Raw genomic sequence first — 27159 nt, 5'->3', positions numbered from 1 at the left:
CATTTAGTACCAATTACTAAATGGTCATTTGGCCTAGGAACAAGCGTCCACACCTTATTTCTCTCAAATTGATTTAATTCATCTTGCATTGCGATAATCCATGAATCATCTTTCATGGCTTCATCAACACATTTGGGTTCAATTTGGGAGAGAAAAGCGGCGTTGGCACAAAAGTTTTTAAAAGAAGATCGTGTTTGAACCCCCTTTGATGTGTCTCCTAGGATTAGCTCCTTAGGATGAGCATCTATATACTTCCAATCCTTGGGTAAGGATGTTTTGGAAGTGGATGCAACCAAGTTGCTAGTTGGAGACGGGGTTTCGTTTAAATTCAAGGAATCAAAATTAACATCATCATCAAGATCATTTTTCTTAATTTCTGAAATCTCATTGAAAACAACATGGATGGATTCTTCAATAATTAAGGTTCTTTTATTGAAGATGCGAAAAGCTTTAGAAACCGAAGAATAACCAAGAAAGATTCCTTCATCAGATTTAGTATCGAATTTTCCTAAGTTATCCTTTTCATTCAAGATAAAACACTTACACCCAAAGACTTTAAAATATGAGACATTGGGTTTTTTGTTATTCCATAACTCATAAGGAGTTTTGGAGAGTAAGGGTCTTACTAGGACTCTATTTAAAATATAACATGCAGTGTTTACAGCTTCGGCCCAAAAATATTTGGGTAGGCTATTTTCATTCAACATGGTTCTTGCCATTTCTTGCAAATTTCGATTTTTTCTTTCTACTACCCCATTTTGTTGAGGATTTCTTGGAGTAGAGAAGTTATGGTTGTATCCATTGAGTTCACAGAATTCTTGGAAGTCATGGTTTTGAAATTCTCCACCGTGATCACTTCTAATTGACGAAATCATAGATTCCTTCTCATTTTGAACAAGTTTACAAAACTTGGTAAAATGTCTAAAGCATTCATTTTTTTGTTTTAAGAAGTAGGTCCATGTATATCTGCTGTAGTCATCAATAATGACAAAGGCGTATTTGCTACCTCCTAGACTTGATGTAGAGATTGGTCCGAACAAGTCCATATGGATCAATTGTAAGGGCCTAGAGGTGCTTATTTGATTCTTAGCTTTGAAGCTACCCCTAATTTGCTTACCTAATTGGCAAGCATCACATACATTATCTTTGATGAACTTGATATGAGGAATTCCTCTTACAAGTTCTCTAGATGATACTTGATTGATTAGTTTCATGCTAGCATGACCTAATCTTCTATGCCATAGCCAAGCATCCTCATTCATAACGGCAAGGCACATTTCATCACATAAGTCATTGATGTCAATAGTGTAAACGTTGTTTTGTTTTAATGCAATCATAGATATATTTTTGTGTGGTTTTTCAATGATGCAGGCATTAGATTCAAATCTTATAATATATCCTTTATCACATAATTGACTAATGCTCAAGAGGTTATGTTTTAGACCATCAACTAGTAAAACATCTTCAATAGAGAGGTTGGATTTGTTACCTATGATTCCTTTGCCAATGATTTTACCCTTGTTGTTGTCTCCGAAGGTGACATATCCTTCGTCTATGCTAGAGAGCATAGAGAATTGAGATGGATCTCCGGTCATATGCCTTGAGCATCCACTATCAAGGTACCATTTCTTGCTCCTAGCTTGCGATTGTTTAGTTTTCTACAAGAAAGAATGATGTTTAGGTACCCATTTGCTTTTGGGTGCCTCATAAATAGATCTACATTTTCTATCATGTTGCATAGAGTTTATCATGGTTCCTTTAGGAACCCAAATTAATTTGTTTGAACTTATTTTCTTGAATGGACAACAATGTGTCTTGTGTCCAGATTTGCAACAAAAGTTGCACCTGGTTTGGTGTTGAACATGTAAGATGGGGCCTTTTACAAAGGTAGTTGGATTTCGGTGAGGACTCCTCACAAATCCAATCCCACTTCTTTTGGGAGCATGACCCTTGTTTGTAAGGATCATGTTTAATGACTTGCTACCAACCTCGAATTTCTTCAAGGTGTCCTTAAGTAGCAAGTTTTCTTTTTGTATAGTTTCTAAATCATGACATTTGATACATGAATTTAAACTATCATGATGTTCGACTTTTAACTTATCAAACTCACAAGTAAGATTATCATGTACCTTTTTTAGCAACTTGTATTTTCTATTTATAACTTTGCATTCATCAAATAAATCATGGAAGGCATTTAATAATTCATCGAAAGATAAATCAGCATCTAATAAATCTGTTACCTCCTCTTCGATAGCCATAAAGGCATAATGAGCAACTTGCTCGGTGTTGGATTCCTCTTCCTCAGATGCGCTCGAATCATCCCATGTTGCTTGGAGCGCCTTCTTCTTTGTTGTTCTTTTCTTGACTTGGGGACAATCACTTTTGTAATGTCCCGGCTTTTTACATTCATAGCAGATCACTTGGTCCTTCTTAGGTTCAAGTTTATTTTTCACATCGTTTTTAAACTTGTTTCTTTTGAAGAACTTCTTAAACTTTCTTGTCAAAAATGCTAAGTCATCATCACAGTCCTCATCACTTGAGTTTTCTCTCAAGTGGCATTCAGAAGTTTTAAGTGCCATATCCTTCCTGTTCTTTGGAAGGATGTCTTCTTGCTCTTCATGAGCTTTGCAGGTCATTTCGTAGGTCATTAATGACCCGATTAGTTCTTCAAGAGGGAAATTTCGCAGATCTTTTGCCTCTTGAATGGCGGTGACTTTAGGATCCCAACTCTTAGGAAGGGATCTTAGTATCTTATTAACAAGCTCAAAATCCGAAAAGCTCTTTCCGAGTCCTTTTAGACCGTTGACGACATCCGTGAAACGGGTAAACATGTCGCCAATGGTTTCACTCGGTTTCATTCGGAAAAGTTCAAAAGTATGCAGCAACAGATTGATTTTTGACTCTTTCACTCTACTTGTGCCCTCGTGGGTCACTTCAAGTGTGTGCCAAATATCAAAAGCAGTTTCGCAAGTAGAAACACGATTAAACTCGTTTTTATCAAGTGCGCAAAATAAGGCATTCATAGCCTTTGCATTAAGAGCGAAAGCCTTTTTCTCCAAATCGTTCCAATCGATCATTGGAAGAGAAGATTTTGAAAATCCATTTTCAACAAGGTTCCATAGTTCAAAATCCATAGAAATAAGAAAGATCCTCATTCGGGTCTTCCAGTACGTGTAGTCCGTTCCACTGAACATGGGTGGACGTGTAATTGAATGCCCCTCTTGGTTTCCGGCGTATGCCATCTCTCTTGGGTTTTAATCCTTTAGAGAGTTAACCTTGCTCTGATACCAATTGTTAGGATCGAGAGCACTAAGAGGGGGGGGGGTGAATTAGTGCAGCGGAAATCTTATGTTAATTTAAAAACCAAAAGCTGCGTTCGTTCAAAAACTATTATGATGCAAAAGTAAATTCTCAGTTTGTATCTAGGTACAGTTTGCGTCTAAGCGCAGATTGCGTTTAAGCGCAGTTTTGCGTCTAAGCGCAGTTTTGCGTCTAAACTCAGATTTACGTCTAAATGCAGATTTACGTCTAAACGCAGATTTACGTCTAAACGCAGATTTACGTCTAAACGCAGTTTTACGTCTAAACGCAGTTTTACGTCTAAACGCAGATTTACGTCTAAACGTAGTTTTACGTCTAAACGCAGATTTACGTCTAAACGCAGATTTACGTCTAAACTTTGAAACTCGTTTGTATACTCGCAGAAGGCAGTATGCAGTTGAAATCAAGACGTAAACGTGAACTGAAATCTGACGATTGAGCGAGGAAAGCCGATTTACGTCTGAATGCAGTTTTGCGTCTAAATGTTGAAACTCGTTTGTAAAATCATAGAGGACAGATTGCAGTTATTAATAGGATTAAAATGTAAGCGTAAACTGCAAAGAAGCTCGTTCGTAAAAGCACGGAAAACAGTTCTGCAGAATCAAACGTAAACGTAAACTGTAATGTATGAAAATACGAATTTACGTCTGAATGCAGATTTGGAAGAACAGCACTTAGAATTTGTTCGTGAAAGCGCAGAGAGCAGTAGTGATGAGGGAGGTTTGCAGTAATGATAAAGTGCTCGAAAATAAACGCAAACCAGAGATTTAGAGTGGTTCGGTCAGCCTTGACCTACTCCACTTTTGGCTTCCTCCACCGATGAGGTTGCCGACGTCAACTAGGTGCCTTCCTTCAATGGGCGAAGGCCAAACTTCCCTCTTACAATTTCTCTCCTTTTGACAGGCTTAGGAGACAACCTTTACAGACCTTTCTCTCCTCACTTTACAATTGAAAACTTGAAGAACAGAAGGAGGAGACTTAAAGGCTTTACAACACTTTTGAGCTCTTAGAATCACAGAAAAGATCAAGATTTCGGTATTGGTCTGTATCTTTTCAGTGCTGAATGGGTGGGGTATTTATAGGCCCCAACCCAATTCAAAATTCGAGCTCAAAACGATCAAATCGATCAAATCCCAGAATTCTGGGATCAGGCGGTTGCACCTCTCAACTGGAGAGGTGGCACCGCCTGGCAGAGCTCGAAGACTGAGCTCAGCCGATTGCTCTTCTCTGCCAGAGCTCGAAGACTGAGCTCGATGGTTGCATCACCTGGCAGAGCTCGAAGACTGAGCTTGGTGGATGCATCACCTGGCAGAGCTCGAAATCTGAGCTCGGTGGTTGCATCACCTGGGAGAGCTCGAAACTGAGCTCAGGCTGATGCACCTCTCTGCCAGAGCTCGAAGACTGAGCTTCGTGAATGCATCACCTGGCAGAGCTCGAGACTTAGCTCAGGCTGATGCACCTCTCTGCCAGAGCTCGAAGACTGAGCTCGGTGGTTGCATCGCCTGGCAGAGCTCGAAACTTGAGCTCTGGCGGTGCAACCTCTTGGCTGGGGCGGTTGCACCTCCCAACCCCACAGCCCAGGCGGTTGCACCTCCTGGCTGGGGCGGTTGCACCTCCCAACCCCACAGCCCAGGCGGTTGCACCTCCTGGCTGGGGCGGTTGCACCTCCCAACCCCACAGCCCAGGCGGTTGCACCTCTTGGCTGGGGCGGTTGCACCTCCTGGTGCAATCTGGGTCCGAATGGTTCACTCCATTCGGCCCACTTTGAATCTTTTCAGGGGCCCAATTGCCCCAAGATTAAGCTAATGGGATCACCTCCCATTTTCATGCTTAATCATCATGCTAACTACGATTAACTCTAAGACAACTTCTGCAGCTTTGCTCCGATGCGTCAATCGCTTCTTCCGGCGAGTTTCCGGCTAACTTCCGTCGATCAACCGATAACCCTCGGTGATCCTTCTGCGGACATCCGGCATACTCCTGGACTTTGCGACGATCCACTTGGCGAGTTCCGACGAGCTTCGCTTGGCAAGCTTCTGGACTTCTCGGATCTGTTCTCTCTGAACCTCCGACGACCGTCCGAACTTCCGTCGAACTCTCGAACTCCCAACGTGATCATGATCTTGACTCCGGCGCAACACCTGCTGCTTGTCTTACTCTTATCGTAGTTAATCCTGCACACTTATCTCAACACATAGATTAGATAACAAATGACAATTGACTTCATCATCAAAATCCGAGATTCAACAATCTCCCCCTTTTTGATGATGACAATCAATTGATAAAGGAGTTGTCCTTAACTCCCCCTATCTATATGCCATAGTTGAGATAAGTCAACCTTGAATTCAAGACCTAAGAATTCAAGTGACGTATTGATAAGTTAGATCAGTTAAACTTATCAATGCTCCCATCATGATGCCCATCATGATGTATCTCTTCAAGAATTATGTCAAGGCATGACATACATCATCAAGTTTGTATGATAGTGTTTGTAACCAATCATCATGTAATCATATAAAGCTACGAAGGACTTTTTACATGATGCTTACATTTGAGATTTTCTAGCAAGTTTGCATTTTCTATAGAATATCAAATCAAGATATGATGCAAACTATAGCACATGTTCACATATCTCTTGGTGATGCAAGGATGGCATAATCATTGTTTATAGCATCACTCAAGTATTTGCAACTATGACATATGATTATGGCAGTTCAGTTATGACATAGTGTTTATCAATTCATATGTTTATCAATTCATATGTTTCTCCCCCTTTGTCATCAACAAAAAGCATGATAGCATTATCAAGCATATAAAGGAAGTCATGACACATATATCTCTTTATTGTTTTTGCTTGACGGAGGAAAGTCATTTTCCAAAGAGTTTTCATAAGAATGTACGGGAACATCACATCGAAAAATGAACTTCTTACATGCATTTGGTTAAAAGTATTTGTCACATATTTTGCAAAATGTTATTTGATCAAGCGTTGTCAAGGCATGTAATAGTAATAACATCCGAAAAATAATTTTAACTAGTTTAAGTATTCGGACACATCAACATTCCTAATTCTCTTCGTATGTAATCAAATTGTTCTTCACATAGGGGTTTTGTGAAGATATCAGCTAGTTGATGTTTGGTATCAATAAACTCTATGGTTACATCATGATTAGTGACATGATCTCGTATAAAGTGATGTCTAATATCAATGTGTTTTGTTCTGGAGTGTTGTATAGGATTTTTAGTTAAGCATATTGCACTCGTGTTATCACATTTAATGGGAATATCTTTAAGATTCACTTTGTAATCTTCTAAAGTGTTTTTCATCCATACAACTTGTGCACAGCATGCACTTGCTGCAATGTATTCAGCTTCGGTTGTTGATAGGGCAACCGAGTTTTGTTTCTTAGATGACCAGGATACGAGGGCATGTCCTAAAAATTGACATGATCCTGATGTGCTTTTTCTGTCTAGTTTACAGCCAGCGAAGTCCGCATCAGCATAAGCTGTTAATTCAAAATTTTCTGATTTTGGGTACCATAATCCTAGATTGGTAGTTCCATTAAGATATCTGAGTATTCTTTTGACTGCTTTGAGATGAGATATCTTAGGGTCTGATTGAAATCTAGCACAAAGTCCTACACTGAACATGATGTCTGGTCTGGTGGCAGTGAGGTAAAGTAAACTTCCTATCATACCCCTATAGGTTTTTTGATCGAAGCTTTCTCCATTCTCATCAATTTCTAACTTAGTGGAGGTGCTCATAGGAGTGTCAATGGCTTTTGAATTATTCATTTTGAACTTCTTTAGCAGACTCACAGCATATTTGGTTTGACTAATAAAGATGCCATTGCTTAGTTGTTTGATTTGTAGGCCTAAGAAGAATGTTAACTCTCCCATTAGACTCATTTCGAATTCATGACTCATAGTTTTCGAAAAGGATTCACAAAGAGATTCATTTGTAGAACCAAAGATAATATCATCAACATAAATCTGAACAATGAGAAAATCATTTTCAAAATTCTTGATAAATAATGTAGTATCAACCTTGCCTTTTATGAAATTATTTTCAATGAGAAAAGAGCTAAGTCTCTCATACCAAGCCCTTGGGGCTTGTTTTAAACCATAGAGAGCTTTAGTTAATCTAAACACATGATTAGGGTAGCCATTGTTTTCAAATCCAGGAGGTTGTTCAACATAAACTTCTTCGGAAATGAAACCATTTAGAAAAGCGCTTTTAACATCCATTTGAAATAACTTAAAATTATTGCAACTAGCGTAGGCAAGGAGCATCCTTATGGCTTCCAATCGAGCCACAGGTGCGAAGGTTTCTTCGTAATCGATACCTTCTTCTTGGTTGAAACCTTTGGCCACTAATCTAGCCTTGTTTCTAACCACGATACCATTTTCATCTTGCTTGTTTCTAAAGACCCATTTAGTACCAATTACTAAATGGTCATTTGGCCTAGGAACAAGCGTCCACACCTTATTTCTCTCAAATTGATTTAATTCATCTTGCATTGCGATAATCCATGAATCATCTTTCATGGCTTCATCAACACATTTGGGTTCAATTTGGGAGAGAAAAGCGGCGTTGGCACAAAAGTTTTTAAAAGAAGATCGTGTTTGAACCCCCTTTGATGTGTCTCCTAGGATTAGCTCCTTAGGATGAGCATCTATATACTTCCAATCCTTGGGTAAGGATGTTTTGGAAGTGGATGCAACCAAGTTGCTAGTTGGAGACGGGGTTTCGTTTAAATTCAAGGAATCAAAATTAACATCATCATCAAGATCATTTTTCTTAATTTCTGAAATCTCATTGAAAACAACATGGATGGATTCTTCAATAATTAAGGTTCTTTTATTGAAGATGCGAAAAGCTTTAGAAACCGAAGAATAACCAAGAAAGATTCCTTCATCAGATTTAGTATCGAATTTTCCTAAGTTATCCTTTTCATTCAAGATAAAACACTTACACCCAAAGACTTTAAAATATGAGACATTGGGTTTTTTGTTATTCCATAACTCATAAGGAGTTTTGGAGAGTAAGGGTCTTACTAGGACTCTATTTAAAAATCCGAGATTCAACAAATGACAATTGACTTCATCATCAAAATCCGAGATTCAACACTGCGTGTATTGTGTTTAGGAAGAATTTTGACGTTAAAATCGTTGACGCAAAAGCGAGAAAGGGCAGCAACAGTTGCTGCCCTCGATCTGCGTGCGTGCAGCGCAGCCGAAGGCGGGCAGCGCAGGGGCTGCGTCTGCAGCAGCCGGCCGGCGGTCTGCTTGCAGCAGGCTTGCGGCCGGCGGGGCTGGCAGCCCGCGGGTAGAGGCGCCTGCGGCCGCTGAGCCCGCGGGTAGAGGCGTCGCGGGGCAGCAGCGCGGGCTGAGGCACCGTAGGGCAGCGGCGCCTGTGGCCGCTGCTCCCACGGGCAAAAACCCCGCAGGGGCGGCCGCCAGCGAGGCAGCACCGCCTGCGGGCGCTGCCTCGCCGGCAGAACTGCCCGCGGAGGCGGCGACGCCCGCGGGGGCCAGCGGGCGTGCCGCCCGCAGGCGAGGGCAGCGCCCCGCCCCTCGCCGCACAGGCCGCCGCCGGCAGGGTGGCGGCGGCGGCAGCAGCGAAAAGGGGAAAGGGCATTAGGGTTTTCTGGGAAAAAGACAGTTTTGCCCCTCGGAATTTGAGAAATTCCAGTTTCTGTCTTTTGTCCAAATTATGAAAATACCCTTAGGAATTGAGAAATTCCCTACATGTCCCTGATTTCAGAAAAATATTAATTAATTAAAAGGTTTAGTTGATTATTATTTTTATTATTATCTAGTAGTCCTACATGATGATGATTATTTATACATGTGATGTGTGATGTGTGGACGGATGATCATGGACCGTGTGATGTGTGTACTTGTGATTATTATTATTGAGGTCTGCGAACCTCCATTATATTTCTCGTTTATTGTCGGGCCTGCGTGCCTATGATTAAGTTGTAATCACATGAGGAGGCGCAGCGGGAGCGTGGATGCCATAGCAGGACCCACGAGACGGATGATCGTGATGCATGGAGATGCATCAAGATGTCGACGGAACCGACGAGGACGAGATGGACGATCACAAGGCATGGAGATGCACCGTTGCACACATAGATCTTGATGTGAGTGATTAGGCCTACTGGCTCGGGCCTAATCAAATTAGGTTGTGGCCCATGATCATCTGGTGTGATTGCTTATACACATACTAGATATGTATATATATTTGCATGCGATGTAGATATATATTAAATATGCATATGTGTGACATGTCATATTAGGAGACCAAATCATAGAAACATCTCTCGATAATATTAAGTCGGTAAACGTGAGGCAATTAGATTGACCCACGTGGCCTTCCATCGTTATGAGTAGGAACCGAATCCCGGTGTAGGTTGAGTTGGTCGAGTCCCTCGAGACTCACCTATATCGCGATTCGCTATCTTGCTTACGACATAGAGATGTCACCGGTGACCTGAGGGCATGATATGCTTGGTCGAGTCCCTCGAGGGTATATCATCAAATCAGACTCATCTTGTAACGAAGGTGTTGACTTAACCGAGCATCATGGTTGGTCGAGTCCCTCGAGGCCATGGTGATTCGGAGGCCGAACAGGACGGGAATCACAAGGAGTTGTGATCGGCAAGAGTTGTCTACCTTTTAGGCTTAGTGTGATTGGTCGAGTCCCTCGAGGTTACACTAAGACGCTGATTGGATCCTGATCCCCACTAGAAGTCTGCCGGAGACTTCCGTTTCATGTGCTGAGGGTGTCGCGTGACTCGTTAGTAAAATAGTGGGAGCATATTAAGATAGAAGTCCATATCTTGATAGTTTATTTCTTGCAAAATCTGCATGTTATTCATTTTTGCTACATCTTTATTTTCAGAAAATGTCGCTTTCAAATCCCTTACGTGGCATACTTGATGTCAACCGCCTCACTGGTCCAAATTATACGGATTGGCTCCGTAACTTGAGAATTGTTCTCACAGCGGAGAAAATCGTGTACGTCCTTGATACAGTGATGCCTACGCCCGAAGAAGGGGCAAGCGAGGATGAGATCGCTCGCTACGTGAAGTACATTGATGACTCCACTCTTGCTCAGTGCTATATGTTGGGCTCTATGACTCCAGAGTTACAGAGACAACATGAAAAGATGGATGCCAGATCCATTCTCCTACATGTCCGTAAATTGTTTGAGGAACAGGGAAGGACTCAACGATATGAGATATCCAAGAGCCTTTTCCGCGCTAGGATGACTGAGGGGACACCGGTTCAGAACCATGTCCTAAAGATGATTGAGTGGATAGAGAAACTCACAGGTCTAGGAATGGTCCTAGAGGATAACTTGTGTGTGGACATTGTGCTTCAGTCCCTACCAGATTCCTTTTCACAGTTCATAATGAATTTTAATATGAACAAGCTTGTGGTGACTCTCCCAGAGCTCCTCAATATGTTGAGGGAGGCAGAGAGTACTATTAAGAAAGAGAAGCCAGTTCTCTACACTGGTGAGACCAGAAAGAAAAGGAAAGCAGAAAGGTCCCTTAAGAAGGGAAAGGGCAAGGGCAAACAAGGTAAAGCAAAGGTTGCTAAGAAAGACCCAACAAAGGACAAAGGCCAGTGCTTTCACTGTGGTAAAGATGGGCACTGGAAGAGAAACTGCAAAGAGTACCTTGCAGAAAGGGCGAAACAAAAGCTTGATGAAGCTTCAGGTACATTCATGATCAGTCTCCATTTGTCAGACTCTTATGATAACACATGGGTATTAGATACCGGTAGTGCTTATCATATATGCAATTCGTTGTAGGTTCTGGCAAGGCCTAGGAGACTAGAGAGAGGCGAGATGGACCTCAAGATGGGTAATGGAGCAAAAGTTGCTGTATTAGCTGTTGGCGAGGTCGCCCTACATCTGCCTAGTGGAGCTTTTATTGCATTAGATGCATGTTATTTTGTTCCTTCTATTATCAAAAACATTATCTCCATTTCATGTTTAACAGTTAGTGGATATAAATTTGTTTTTGAGAACAATGGTTGTTCGATATTATTAGATGATAAGATCATCACGAAAGGAACATTGCATAATGGTTTATTTATGTTAGACACCACTCCACATATCATGAATATAAATGTGTCCAAAAGGAAACGAGATGAGTTGAACAGTGCATACCTGTGGCATTGTAGGCTAGGTCACATCCATGAAAGAAGGATTCAAAAGTTGCTAAATGATGGATATCTAGATCCATTCGACTATGTGTCATATGCAACTTGTGAGCCTTGCATTCGTGGAAAACTGACCAACTCTCCATTTAGTGGAACTGGAGAGAGAGCCACTGAGTTGTTGGAACTCATACATAGTGATGTATGTGGACCCATGTCAACTCATGCCATTGGAGGTTACTCCTACTTCATTACATTTACTGATGATTTCTCAAGGTATGGATATGTGTACTTAATGAAGTACAAGTCCGAGGCCTTTGAGAAATTCAGAGAGTATAAGAATGAGGTGGAGAACCAGACTGGAAAGAGCATCAAAACTCTTCGATCAGATCGAGGAGGTGAGTACTTAAGTACAGAGTTTACTCACTTCCTCAAGGACCATGGGATATTATCCCAATGGACACCTCCTTATATACCTCAGCTCAATGGTGTCTCTGAAAGGAGAAATCGTACATTATTAGATATGGTACGGTCCATGATGAGTTTCGCTGACCTACCCATCTCATTCTGGGGATATGCCCTAGAAACCGCAGCTTACCTTCTGAACAGAGTTCCAACTAAGTCGGTGGTGTCTACACCATATGAGATATGAAAAGGGAAGAAGCCTGATCTTAAGGTTGTTAAGATTTGGGGCTGCTCTGCCCATGTTAAAAGACACAACCCCGATAAGTTAGAATCAAGGACAGGGCGATGTAAATTTGTGGGATACCCCAAGGAAACTTGTGGGTATTACTTCTATCATCTCGAGGACCAAAAGGTCTTTGTAGCTAAGAGAGCAGTGTTCCTTGAGAAGGAACACATTCTTGACGGAGACAGTGGGAGAATGATAGAATTGAGCGAGGTTGGAGAACCAAGCTCAAGCACCACTCTACAGCCCGAGTCTGTTCAGGTATCTAATACACAAGTTTCAACTTTACGCAGGTCTGATAGAGTATCCCATCCTCCTGAGAGATATGTGGGACATATTAGAGCAGAGGATGTAGAGGATATTGATCCTCAGACCTACGAGGAGGCTATTATGAGTATAGACTCCGGGAAGTGGAAAGAAGCCATGAATTCTGAGATGGATTCTATGTACTCCAATAAGGTTTGGAACCTAGTTGATGCACCCGAAGGTATTGTACCCATCGGTTGCAAGTGGATCTTTAAGAAAAAGATCGGAGTAGATGGAAAGGTAGAGACCTATAAAGCAAGGCTAGTGGCTAAGGGGTATCGTCAAAGGCAAGGTGTTGACTACGACGAAACTTTCTCACCCGTAGCAATGCTAAAATCCATCAGAATTCTATTGGCTATTGCAGCACACTATGATTATGAGATCTGGCAAATGGATGTGAAAACCGCATTCCTCAACGGGAACCTCGAGGAGGAGGTGTATATGATGCAACCTGAGGGATTCGTGTCCAAGAACTGCCCAGATAAGGTGTGTAGGTTGCTTAGATCCATTTATGGACTAAAGCAAGCTTCCCGAAGTTGGAACATAAGATTTGATGAGGCAATCAGATCTTATGACTTCGTTAAGAACGAAGATGAGCCTTGTGTATACAGAAAGGTAAGTGGGAGCGCTATCACCTTTTTGGTGTTATATATGGATGACATCCTCATCATTGGGAATGACGTAGGAATGCTATCCACAGTAAAGACTTGGTTATCTAGACACTTCTCCATAAAGGACTTAGGGGAAGCATCCTATATCTTGGGGATTAGAATCTATAGAGATAGATCTAAGAGGATGCTTGGCTTGTCCCAGTCCAGGTACATAGAAACCATTGTCAAAAGTTTTGGCATGAAAAATTCCAAAAGAAAGGGCGAACATGGATATGATACCTTATGCCTCAGCAATAGGGTCTATCATGTATGCCATGCTATGTACTAGGCCTGATATAGCGCATGCTCTGAGTGTCACGAGCAGGTATCAGGCGGATCCAGGCTTGGAGCACTGGAAAGCAGTAAAGTGTGTCCTTAAGTACTTGAGAAGGACTAAGGATCTTTTACTAGTAAATGGAGGTAATAGCCTTAAGGTTGAAGGCTTCACTGACTCATGTTTTCAGTCTGATGTCGATGATAGCAAGTCGAATTCAGGGTATGTGTACACCTTGAATGGAGGAGCAGTGTGCTGGAAGAGTTCCAAGCAAGATACTACTGCTGACTCGACCATAGAGGCAGAGTACATTGCTGCATTAGATGCAGCAAAGGAGGGAGTTTGGGTGAAGAAGTTCATCACAGATTTGGGAGTCGATACAGATAGCGACAAGTCGACTTCCTTATATTGCGACAACTATGGGGCGATTACTCAAATAAGGGAACCCGGGTCTTATCAGAAGTGTTCTGAGGAGGTTTCAGCTTATAAGAGAGATCGTAACCCGAGGAGATGTAGCAGTGGAAAGAGTTCCATCCGAAGATAACATTGCAGATCCACTGACAAAGCCGTTGTCTCATTTTGTCTTTGAGCGTCACAGGGGTCTGATGGGGATCAGACACATAGGTGATTGGCTTTAGGTCAAGTGGGAGATTGCTAGTCATAAGTGCCCAGCAAGCCAATCACGTGAGTGATGGCACGTGTGACTTGATACAGAATCTTTTTGCTTATTATATTTTGGCGTATATCACTTTATAACTATTGCATAAATGCATATATATTGTGATGTCCTTGGATTTGTGCAATGGGAATCGGATCGTGATGAGATCACGATAATGAGATCGATTCACCTTTAAACACATATCCTAAATAATCCCGGTCATAGGTTACTCGAGAGGGACATCGTGATAACCGGATAGACTGGTGTGCTGTATACCCGTCCATATGATGGATGCAGCTGGTCTCATAGCTGCTCGTGTAGGGACACTAGGGATACAATACAGGTGCTCATTGGAGAATGAGTTCACTGATTGATCCGCTTACGGAATGCTGGATGGTTGATGATGCCTTATTGTCAGACAACGATTCCGTAGTCCTAGTGGTGTATCTGGTTCTTAGACTTGAGACACCAAGGATGTCCTGTATGAGTGCTCCACTCTTTGATACCAGACTTATAGGTTTGGCTGTTCCCAGATCTAGTACAGCTGGTCATTGGGAGTGGTAGTCGACCTTACGAGGGCTATTGAGTGTCGATAGAGGATCATCCACTCTCGGTATCATGAGAGGAATATCCCATGTGTTCTTGCTCAGACAAATCCCTGGCCAGGGTCATTCGGGTTGAGAGAGAAAGAGTTCTCCGGGAGAATCCGATTAGAGCGAGACTCGAGTAGAAACCGTATGGGTCTGACAGCACCATGCTCGATATACGGTCTCTGGGATATTAGATGGATGAGGGACTATAGGTACATGGTAACTGAGGACAGACAGGTCCAATGGATTGGATTCCCCTGTATCGTCTGGGGACTACGACGTAGTGGCCTAGTACTTCCGTAGTCGATGAGTCGAGTGAATTATTACAGAGATAATAATTCACTGAGTTAGAAGGAGTTCTGACAGGTATGACTCACGGCCAGCTCGATATTGGGCCTAGAGGGTCACACACATATGGTAGGCATTGCGATGAGTAGAGGTTCGGATATGAGATATCCGACGGAGCCCTTGTCTTATTGGATGCAGATCCAATACCCACTAGGGAAAGGACCCATTAGGGTTTTGACACGGGATCTCTATAAATAGGAGGGATTCACAGCCTCATAGGCTAGAGTCTTTGCTTGCCCTTCCTATTCTCCTCTCCCTCTCCACTTCAGAGTAGGCCTGTTGTTTTGAGGAGCGTCGTCGCAACCCTGCTGTGTGGATCACCGCTAGAGAGGAGGACGCTTGACCTCCTTCACCCTCTCCTAAGGATCTGCAAGGAAACAGGGATATACGATCTCCCTAGGTAACACAATCTCTATACGCAGTTTTGTGTTTTTGCGGATTTTGCGCACCAATCTTCGCACGACGATGAACATCTTTTTGGGAATCGGGGATTTTTGTTTTCTTGTTCTTCCGCTGCGCATATGATGTCGCCCCCCCTATGATTTCCCAACAATATCTACAAGGGACAAAAGATTATATGCTCACATACAGGAGATCTGATCAGCTTGAAGTAACTGGATATTCAGATGCTGATTTTGCAAATTGCCTCGACAGCAGGAAGTCCACTTTAGGATTTGTATTTATGTTAGCTGGTGGGGTAATTTCTTGGAAAAGTGCAAAGCAATCACTTATTGCATCATCAACAATGGAAGCTGAATTTGTGGCATGCTTTGAGGCCACAAATCAAGCTTTATGGCTGCAAAATTTTATCTCAGGACTTGGTGTGGTCGACTCAATTGCCAAGCCGCTGAAGATATTTTGTGATAACACCGCAATAGTTTTCTTCTCTAAGAATGGCAAGTACTCTAGTGGTTCCAAGCACATTGAGATAAAGTACTTAGTGGTTAGAGAAAGAGTCCAGAAACAACAAGTGTCAATTGAGAACTTGAGCACCACTATGATGATTGCTGATCCATTGACAAAAGCCTTACAGTGCAAAATATTCAAAGAATATGTTCTTAGAATGGGGCTTGTGAGCAAGTCATAAAGGATATGGTGATGCATGTTTATGTGGATGCTATTATTGACATTTTACTTAATTAAAGTTATATGTTTCTGCTATCCTGTTTACATTTATGTTTATGCATATTATGGTTGAATGTAATAACAGGATTGTCTTGACAAGACAAATTACAGGGGTCATTATGGACTATGTTAGGAAAGACTAACAATGTTGTGGTACATAAAAGGGAGTATGACATTGATGAAATACAACCGCTATGACTCGCATTGATAGTTGGACCTAATATAGTATTATTGTGATTATTGGATTTATTGGCTTATTTTTTAAACATGGCCATGTATAAAATGCTTTTCAAAATTTCTTGGAATCCAATTAGGTAAAATTGTTTTCAAATAAATTTTATTTTGTTTGTTTTGATTTTGTATCTCTTTTATATCTTATCAATTAATGGGCCAAGTGGGAGAATGTTAGAATATGTGACCATTTTATAATTGAATAAGATATATAATTGAATAACTAATTGGGTTCCGTTCAGATATTTTAGCTAAGACTAAGTCCACTACGGAACGATTCCTCGGAGATATCCTCGCTTATAAAAGTAACGTTGACACGTATAGACGCTGTAAAAGGATAGGAAGAGAGGAGAAAGTGCGATTGGATTAAAGACGGTTGGATTAAAGACGGTGCTTAGCAGATCAACGGGATCACTGAACATATGGCATCAAAAGGTACGCATCGTATTATTAGATCTATGCATTGATTTCAATCCTGACATATAGATTATTTCCGCATTATTGACATAGCATAATTACATATTTTTATGCTTACAACTCTATCATAAGCTCCACGGTTCCTCCTACCTCTAAATTCACCCAACTTTCTCGAACATAGTAAAGATACATTTAGGCTATAAGCAAGCTGTGTGTGTATCTATGAGGTAATTAAGGTTAAAGAAAAAGGCACTTGCAGCATCTTTCGCTGACAAACGACTCCCCACCCCCACTGTTTTTTTAATCAAACCATCACGAGTTAAATGATGGATGAAATCTACAGGCCACGAACTCCATTCTTGGCAGTTGTCGAAAAATCAGAAACACGAATATTAATATCACGTGAAATTACTAATAGAGTGCTTTACGTTAAAAGTAAAACTCGAAAGAAAAATTGTATCATCTAAATTCTTTACAGGCATGTACATCATCAATCACAAGGACAACTTTTGCCAACTACCCCACACTGCGTCACATTACCTGGCGATGTAAATTACATGAATGAGCTTGGCTACCTACCTATTTGCCACTCAAAAATTAATCGACACATCCACCATATGCCAATATTGATGCGTCATTCTCAGTTGAGTTGAGAATACCAGCATATCAAGAAAGTCGAATTTGTGAAGAATAAAAAAATAAGGGCTTTAGGGGATGACCATGCTAAGCTAAGCTAAGCTATGCTACCTCACCGATTTGTTTAACATAATAAACATACCTCGGAGAACATATCTATCATACCAAATTGATGATCCATCCTTGGCCTACTCGAACATCGATCACCATAATTATGGCACCTTTTATGTACGTACATTCGGTACTGTGTCAAATATGTTCGAGAGTTTACGATTCCTCGACACTGATTTGCCAATATCACAGGTTAAAAAGCCTAACTGAATTGCTTTCTCACATTGATTTACCTTCAAAATTTCAAAGTTAGTGATGTATATCACTACTCAAAGATTCTATAGAGCGAGATGGAGCGCATGGAAACCCAAATAATTTATTTCGGATCTAAGAGCACCTTCAACGAGGAAGGAGACTGATCGAATGGAGAGATATTATGCTAAAGAGGTAGTTGCCCCGGAGGCGATAGTCGAGGTGATCGATGGCCTGGTCGATCTCCCGGATTCAGAATCTGACGGTATAGATCCGTCCCCCCATCGATCACATGCCGCGAAGAAGAAAGGTCAGCAAGAGATAGTAGCATCGAGAGGAAAGCAGGGAAACGAAGATAGCGGATAGATAATGACTCTGACTCATGATAAATCGATTCGCTAATTACGGATCTAGGTGGACCTGAACTGACTCATTTAGATGCTCCTAAAAATCTCTATTAATCTACAATATGTGTATACAAATAAATAGTTATTAATTTGAATATTATATCTTCCTAAAATATTGATTGTTTAATAAGTTCATAGAATTTGTGATATGCATAACCTTTTGAAACATTTAGAAAAATAACAGATTCGATGCCACATTGAATCAGTTGGATTTTGATGAGAATTTAAAATCTTAAGAAATTGTCAATGAGGGAAATTTTGCTCTCATCAAAAGTTGAGATTCTATTATTGTTTGATGTGTCACAATAATTACCTGGATTTAATTGATGTTTAATACTTATTGGTTTACTTAATAATTTTATCACTTTTATTGGTTTACTTAATAAGTATTAAACATCAATTGGATTTAATTGATGTTTAATACTTATTGGTTTACTTAATAATTTTATCACTTTTATATAAAATATAAAAATAATAGTATTATTATATAGTAACCTTAAATATTTATACTTTTAAAATTTTATATAGACTAGATAGTTATCATTATGATTAATTTAAATGTGTTTTAACATATTTTAATTTTTATTAACTAATAAAAAAAATATTATCTGAACCAATCTAAATGAATGGGTTGACTGTATAAAAAAAAACGAGGGAAAAAGAGGAAACGATGTTGGATGGTGCTTTTGTCACACTGCGAAAGGAACATTATAAGACAGAAATGGGGAATATTTTATGGGAAAAAGCTAAAATGTGGAGTTATTCTAAAACATTTACCAAAATATATTTTTAAAAAATCGTTAAAACAAAAGGTTTCACTAAAACATATTTTACAACATTAAATATATAAGATGGTTATGGCCTAGAAAAGCCATATTATAGGCCAAGTCTAGTTGACTTTGAATTACTTGATCAACAAAATAATAATTAAATTAGTTAGGATCTAAACAATCAGACAAATTATCAAATATCTATTAATTCAAAAATTTTAATGATCATCAAGATCTATTATATCATCAATGTCACCATGTTATTTTCCAATTTCATCAAAATCAACTTTCTCCAATATTCCTATTATTAAACTTGTGCGTTTGTATTCATATAAATAATTATAATTACATGAAAGGTGCTCGTTAACTTAATATTATACCAGCCTGATATGTTACAAAATTTATATCAGAGTGGTATTTATAATATTTTGCAATAACCAATATTAAAGAAAAAAAACCCATTATTGCTCACTACGAGGAAAGAATAATGAAAAGACTATATGGTGATTGGCATCATACCTTTGGTAATCACCATATGAACTGATTTATAGATTCATATGACTCATGATTAACACATAAATCTTGCGGAAAGCTCCAATGGGCCAAATTGATGCTCCTTCAAAGGATGGGGCATTCTTTGTTGGACATCCACTTTTAACACATGGAACAAACATCAAGATTATTTAAGCACCAAATTCGATATAAATAAAATATCAAACGTACATGAGTTCCAAGAAGGAATTATATAGGTGTATCACGACACCTTAATAAAGCTATATTAATCAGGAGCTCCTGTAGTAAAAAGCTAAAGCTGATCAAGTTACTCCCTAAATGATTGATACACAGGTTCTTCTTCAATTCAAACTTGGCAAAAGTCTACAATCACTTGAAAATAGGAAAAATTATTGTAAGCTCAAAAGAGATCTCAACACCATAAAAAGAACCTACTTAAAGCAATAATTATGCAGTTACTGTGAAGTAAAAGAAGTGCATAGGCCAAAAAGTCAAGATGCAAATCTTCCTTCTTTGCAAACAGGATTTCAACTGGGAGGGCTTTGCATCTGTGAGCTGGTTGCTACCAGCTCACAGATCACAGCTCATGCAACCAGCTCACAGATCACAGCTCACAGCATGGTTTGCAGCACTTTTTACCAAATGAGCATGTGTTGGCACTGACGCCATACAGGTAGGTTTATGTCAATGAAGCACATAATGAGACTTGACGTGACAACATAGACCATTCTACAGGGTCTCGCAGAGAAGCAACAAATTTACTCTATTGTTAACAACCATTTGTTCCATGGGTGCAATACACAGCATGTAACATATCCATTTTTCTTCGAAGCGGTCATCCGATGTTGGAGATGTAACAATACTATAATCTCGTAAATAAGCTACTACTAACAAGTACAAATGCTGGCATGACATCACATCAAAATATGTGAAGAAAAAGCTATAACATACAGTAACAATAACGAAAAAACGGTAAGGGATTAATTAAATGAACCTTCGAGATATTTAAATAGTTATGTCTGGTTAAGTTCAAGTATTTATATTTATATTTATAATTTATATTAAGATTTTTCTAGTTTTTTCTCTATCTCGCCTCATACAAATATTAATCATTTTATCATTTCTAAATACTATATCCGAAGATCTTTGAATCTCGTATTTTGATGATAAAACCAATTGATAAGTATTTATGATTTGATCTACGTTTTTAGTGACGCAGGATGCTTCGATTAGGATGAGACAATTAAAGCAAGAAGAATCATGTTGGGCCGGTGGAACATATTCGAAGATTGGACGTCTAGTCGGAGGATCGATCCACATATCGATAGAAGGCTTCGGGCCAAGAAGAGCGGATATTAAGCCAAGGATATTGGAGTTGCGGAGTCAACTTGTCGGTTGGGCAATAGGCTGCAAGAGAGGACTATGCGCCGAAGAATCGAGCGAAGCATAAATGGACCAATGACATGTCGGACAACATGATTCAAGCTTAGTAATAATTGTCTAGATCGAAGTGTGTTTTTATATTGCAGGATTAACTACGATAGCAAGGCATAAAGCAAAATGAAGTCCCAGAGTCAAGAACGTGATTTCGTTGGGAGTTCGAGAGTTCGTCGGAAGTCCGGACGTTTGTCGGAAGTTCTACAGGAACCAGCTGAGAAGTCTTGAAGCTTGCGAGAGAAGCTCGTCAAAACTCGCCAAGAAGATCGTTGTGAAGTCCAGGAGCTTGCCGGGAGTCTGCTGGAACATTGCCGAGAGATTGTTGGAAGTTCGTCGGAAGATCGTCGGAAGCTCACCGGAAGAAACTAGACTTACAGACTTGTTTAGCTTAGGAAATATCTTAGAATTCGTAGTTAGTATGTAATTGAGATTGGATTTGGGCCAACCTAATTAGGGGCTAGTTGGGCCCATGTAAAGATTGTGTTGGGCCCAATGAAAGGCCCAAACAGTGATCCAAGAAGTAGCATCGTCATGGAACAATCTTTGAGATTGTGTCAGGTGGTGGTACCACCAGTCTGGGCGGTGGTACCGCCCAGTGGCCCAGTGCCAGGCGGTGGTACCGCCCAATGCAGTGTCAGTGTCAGACTAACACTGGTAGTGGTATCGCCTAGCATAGGCGATGGTACCGCTCGAACTTAGAAAACCTAGGATGAGATGTTTTTAGGCTCCAAGTTTGAATCAACTTGAGGCCTATAAATACCCTTCTCATCCTTGGTTAAACTACACAAGTATTGAGAGTAAAAAGGAAAGAAACTCCGATGTAATCTATTGAATCTCGTATTTTGATGATGAAACTAATTGATAGTATTTATGATTTGATATGCGTTTTGAGTAACGCAGGATGCTTCAATCAGGATGAGACAATTAAAGCAGGAAGAATCATGCTGGGCCGACGAAAAATATGTCAGAAGATTAGACATCGGGCTGGAGGATCGGTCGACGTATCGACAAAAGGCTTCTGGCCATGGATTCGGGCATCGAGCCAAGAAAAGCAGATATTGCACCAAGGATATCAGAGTTGCAGAGTCAACTGACCGATTGGGCAATAGGCAACAAGAGAGGACGATGCACTGAAGAATCAGACGAAGCATCGATGGACCAATAACATGCGGGACAACATGATTCAAGCTTAGTAATAATTGTCTAGATCGAAGTATGTTTTACATGTGCAGGATTAACTATGATAGCAAGGCATGAAGCAAAATGAAGTCCCGGAGTCAAGGACGTGATTTCGTTGTGAGTTCGATAGTTCGTCGGAAGACTAGACGTTCATCGGAAGTTCTGCAGGAACTAGTTGAGAAGTCCAGGAGCTTGCCGGAAGAAGCTCATCAGAACTCGCAAAGAAGATCGTCGTGAAGTCCAAGAGGTTGCTGGAAGTCCATTGAAATATTGCTAGGAGATCGTCAGAAGTTCGCCGGAAGCTCACCGGAAGACACCAAGACCTAAGGACTTGTTTAGCTTAAGTATGCCTTAGATTTCTTAGTTAGCACATAATTGGGATTGGATTTGGGCCAACCCAATTAGGGGCCAATTGGGCCCATGTAAGAACTATGTTGGGCCCAATGAAAAGGCCCAAACAATGCCCCAATAGGTGACACCGTAGTGGCACAATCTTCGAGACTATATCAGGCGGTAGTACCGCCCAAACATAGCCTCTGAGAGGCTGCAGGCGGTGGTACCGTTAGTTTGGGTAGTGATACCGCCCAGCATAGCCTCCCAAGCGATGGTATCGCCGGATTGGGTGGTAGTACCGCCTAGTGTAGTGTCAGTATCGGACTAACACTAGCGGTGGTACCGCCCAGCACAAGCGGTGGTACCGCTTGGACCTAGGAAACCCGAGATGAGATATTTTTAGTTTCTAATTTTGAATCAACTTGAAGCCTATAAATACCCCTCTCATCCCTGGTTAACATACACACAACCCAGAGCAAAAAGAAAAGAAAACTCTGTTGTAATTGTGTGAAACTCCTCTCAAAGTTTTAATTATTAGAATAGGTTAAGAGAGGAGTAAGTGAGGGTATAAGGGTTATCTTCTAAATCCGGTAAAAGGAAAATTGAGTTGTAAAAGGTGGTTGGTATTCGCCTATTGAAGAAAGATCGATAATGGATGCCGGTGGCCTCGACGGAAGAGGAATCGGTGGAGTGGATGTAGGTCACGATGACCGAACCACTATAAAAATCTGGTTTGCCTTTACTCAGCAATTTACTTTAAACTGCAAACTACCTTCTCATTACTTGCTATGCTCTTTCGTACGCTTTTAATCTAAGCATATTTTTGGAATCGGTTTTCAACGTACGAAGAATTTTTAGAAACATAATTTTTACCGCTGCACTAATTCACCCCCCCCTCTTAGTGCCGACTTTTTCTTAACAGTTGATATCAGAGCCATGTTTGTTTCTCATTTGGTTTAACACCCAAGAGAAATGGCTTATTTCGGCTTTCAAGAGGGTCACTCTCTCATTCGTCCTCTCTTATTCGATGGGATGGACTATACTTATTGGAAAACTCGAATGAGAGTTTTCTTACTTTCTTTAGATTTAAATTTATGGAATATTGTCGAAAGCGGTTTTAGGAAGTCTTCTCTTCCCATGAACCATTGGAATGATTTGGAGAAGAAGACTTTTTCCTTAAATGCTAGAGTTACGAACGCTCTATTTTGCGCTTAGGATAAAACTGAGTTTAATCGAATTTCTATGTACGAAATGACTTTTGACATATGACACATTTTTGAGCTATTTTAAATGATTTTGAGCAAAACTATTGTTGACATGTATACCCGCTTTACGGATGTCGTTAATAGTTTAAAAGCTCTTGGCAAATATTTTTTGAATCTTGAACTTGTGAATAAAGTTTTACGCTCACTTTCTAAAACTTGGGAATTAAAAGTAATGGCTATTCAAGAATAAAAAAACTTGAACTATTTCCCTCTCGAAAACTAATAGGGTCTTTGATGACCTATGAAATGATATACAATGCACGTGAAGAACTCAAGAATAACCTTCCAAAGAATAGGAAGAATTTTGGACTTAGAACAATTGAAGACCACTCGAGCATAGGCTCAAGTGATGGTGAACTTGAACTCCTCTTGAAATTTTAAAAGTTCATGAAACAACAATAAAAAAATAAAAACAAACTTAAGAAGAATACAAAATGGGATGAAACAAGTGCATCCGAAGACGAGGAGCAAACCGATGAAGACGAGGTGGCAAACTATGCCTTAACGACTTTCGTCAATAAGGTAAACAACTCAAATGAAACTCTTTTAATTTATTTTAAAATTACATGATTTTTTCATGAGTTAATTTTAATTTATTTTTTTTAAAAAAATATTATTATTTTTCTTGAAAATTATATGTTTAATAAATGAAAATATAAAAAAATTAGGAATCATGCTTATCTAGTAATTTTTAAAATAATCATGAAAATTACATGTGTTATGATAAAGGAATAAAATGTTAGACTTAAATCATGCTAGATGTTTTAATGATAATATGTATCTTAATGATTTCCGTATTACTTTTGACTTAAAACACTTTATGAAATCATGCTTGATGAAATAATGTAATGATGCATAATGATAATGCTTAATGAATTTATCTTTTGAAACTATGCATGATGAGTTGAAATAATAATGGTTTGAATGCATGAATCGAAATCCTTTATGTGTTCTCCTATCACTTTATTTGCTATAGGAAAACCTTTATTTATATTATTGATCTTGAATTCTTGGAATCAAAACTTGATAATTTCTTTATATAAATCAAGATCCCTCACTTTTATTCTCGAATGACTTCTTGTATTATAAATGATTATCTTGACATGATGAGGTAACGAAAATATTAAATGTTTTGATACCATGATTGACGATTTTATGCATGGGATTTTAAAGTTATACATGATAATTTATGGTTTATTGAACTTGATGGTTTTTATGATGAAATTTATTTTTTGATCCTAAACGATTGATGCATATTTTTATTTGACATAAAAAGATAAAGGCATACTTGTATGAAACTAACAACTTAAAATGAAACATCTCCATCTTATGGATTTTGATGAATCTATGTGTATCATTTTTATGAATCTCTCAAAAATGACTTTGTTGATTTAACAAGTTGAATGATTTGAAGATAAATGATGATTTTTCTCTTGATTATAACTTGTGATAATTTTTTTATATGAATCATCATCTTGATTTCTCGATATTTGATACATGAGATTTCTCTATGAATCAAGATATTATCATTTAATCTCCTATGTCTTGTGGCATTCATGATTTGATATCTTTCATTTTTTATGATTGAAATAATGATTGAAATATTAATAATGATTTGAAATCATGCATATAATGATGATTTTATATTTTAGAAATATAAATGATGATTTGGTATTATGTATACTATACTTCAATTTATGATAATGATGCATGGAATGATGAAAAATTATTTTGACATTCATAACTTGATTTTTCATCTTTGTTATTTATCTTTTGTCATGATTTGAAGATTGAAGTAAAAGGAAATGAATTGCACTATTGTATTATTCTTCCATTCTTTTTGACAATGACAAAGGGGGAGAAAGAATTACTAGTGTGCACTTCTCAAAAGAAAAGAAAGAACTTACTATCTTGAACATCACTAAGTTTGCTAGCTTGAATATTTTAAGAAGATACAAAAATATGCTATCTTGCACATCGCAAAGAAAAGCAAATTTGTTAACTTGCATATCGTAAAAATTGCTAGCTTGTATGATATAAAACTTGCTAGAATTGCTAGCTTGTAATCTAAAGAGAAGCAAAGAGTTGCTATCTCAAAAGAAACAAAGTGCTATCTTGCCTATCTCAAGAAGCAAAAATGCTAAACTTACACATCTAGCAAAATTTACAAACTTGCAAAATTCAAAATTTTTGCTAGCTTGCATGATGATAAAACTTGATGTTTATTATGCAACGATTTGAACTTGTATCTCAAATACTTGATAATTGAACTTCTCCTTTTTGTTGATGACAAAGGGGGAGAAGTATGTTGATGTTATGCATGATTTTATCATAACATGTTGCTTGGATTTTTGAATTTAAGAGTTTATATTAATATGACATATAGATAGGGGGAGTTTATTTAAACTCTGGGAGATGGGGTTAACTCCGTCATCAATTGGTTGTCATCATAAAAAAGGGGGAGATTGTTGAATCTTATATTTTGATGATGAAACCAATTGATAATATTTATGATTTGATCTGCATTTTGAGTGACGCAGGATGTTTTGATCAAGATGAGATAATTAAAGCAGGAAGAATCATGTTAGGCCGGAGGAAAATATGTCAGAAGATTGGACGTCGGCTTGGGATCGGTCGACGTATCGACAGAAGGCTTTAGGTCATGGATTCGGGCATTGGGCCAAGAAGAGCAGATATTGCGCCAAGGATATTGGAGTTGCGGAGTTAACTGGCCAATTGGGCAATAGGCCACAAGAGAGGACGATGCACCGAAGAATCGGACGAAGCGTCGATGGACCAATGACGTACCAAACAACATGATTCAAGCTTAGTAATAATTGTCTAGATCGAAGTGTGTTTTACATGTGCAGGATTAACTACGATGGCAAGGAATGAAGTAAAATGAAGTCTCGGAGTCAAGGATGTGATTTCATTGGGAGTTCGATAGTTCGTCGGAAGACCAAACGTTCATCGGAAGTTCTACAAGAACCAGCCGAGAAGTCCAGGAGCTTGCCAAAAGAAGCTCATCGGAACTCACCAAGAAGATCATCGTGAAGTCTAGGAGCTTGCCGAAAGTACGTTGGAACATTGCCGGGAGATCGTCGGAAGTTTGCCGGAAGATCGCCGGAAGCTCGTTGGAAGAAACCAAGACCTAGGGACTTATTTAGCTTAAGTATGCCTTAGATTTTGTAGTTAGCACGTAATTGAGATTGGATTTGGGCCAACACAATTAGGGGCCTATTGGGCCCATGTAAGAACTGTGTTGGCCCAATGAAAAAGCCTAAACAGTGTCCCAAGAGGTGACACCGTCGTGGCACAGTCTCTGAGATTGTGTTAGGCGGTGGTACCGCCCAAACACAGCCTCCGAGAGGCTGCAGGCGGTGGTACCACTCATCACAGTTTCCCAAGTGGTGGTACCGCCCAGTGCAGTGTTAGTGTCAGACTAACACTAGTGGTGGTACCGCCCGGACCTAGGAAACCCGGGATGCGATGTTTTTAAGCTCCAAGTTTGAATCAACTTGAAGCTTATA

The sequence above is a fragment of the Musa acuminata genome, chromosome BXJ3-5 (genome assembly GCF_036884655.1).
Source record: "Musa acuminata AAA Group cultivar baxijiao chromosome BXJ3-5, Cavendish_Baxijiao_AAA, whole genome shotgun sequence".
In the NCBI taxonomy this organism is placed as follows: domain Eukaryota; kingdom Viridiplantae; phylum Streptophyta; class Magnoliopsida; order Zingiberales; family Musaceae; genus Musa; species Musa acuminata.
This window is presented reverse-complemented; position numbering follows the sequence as displayed.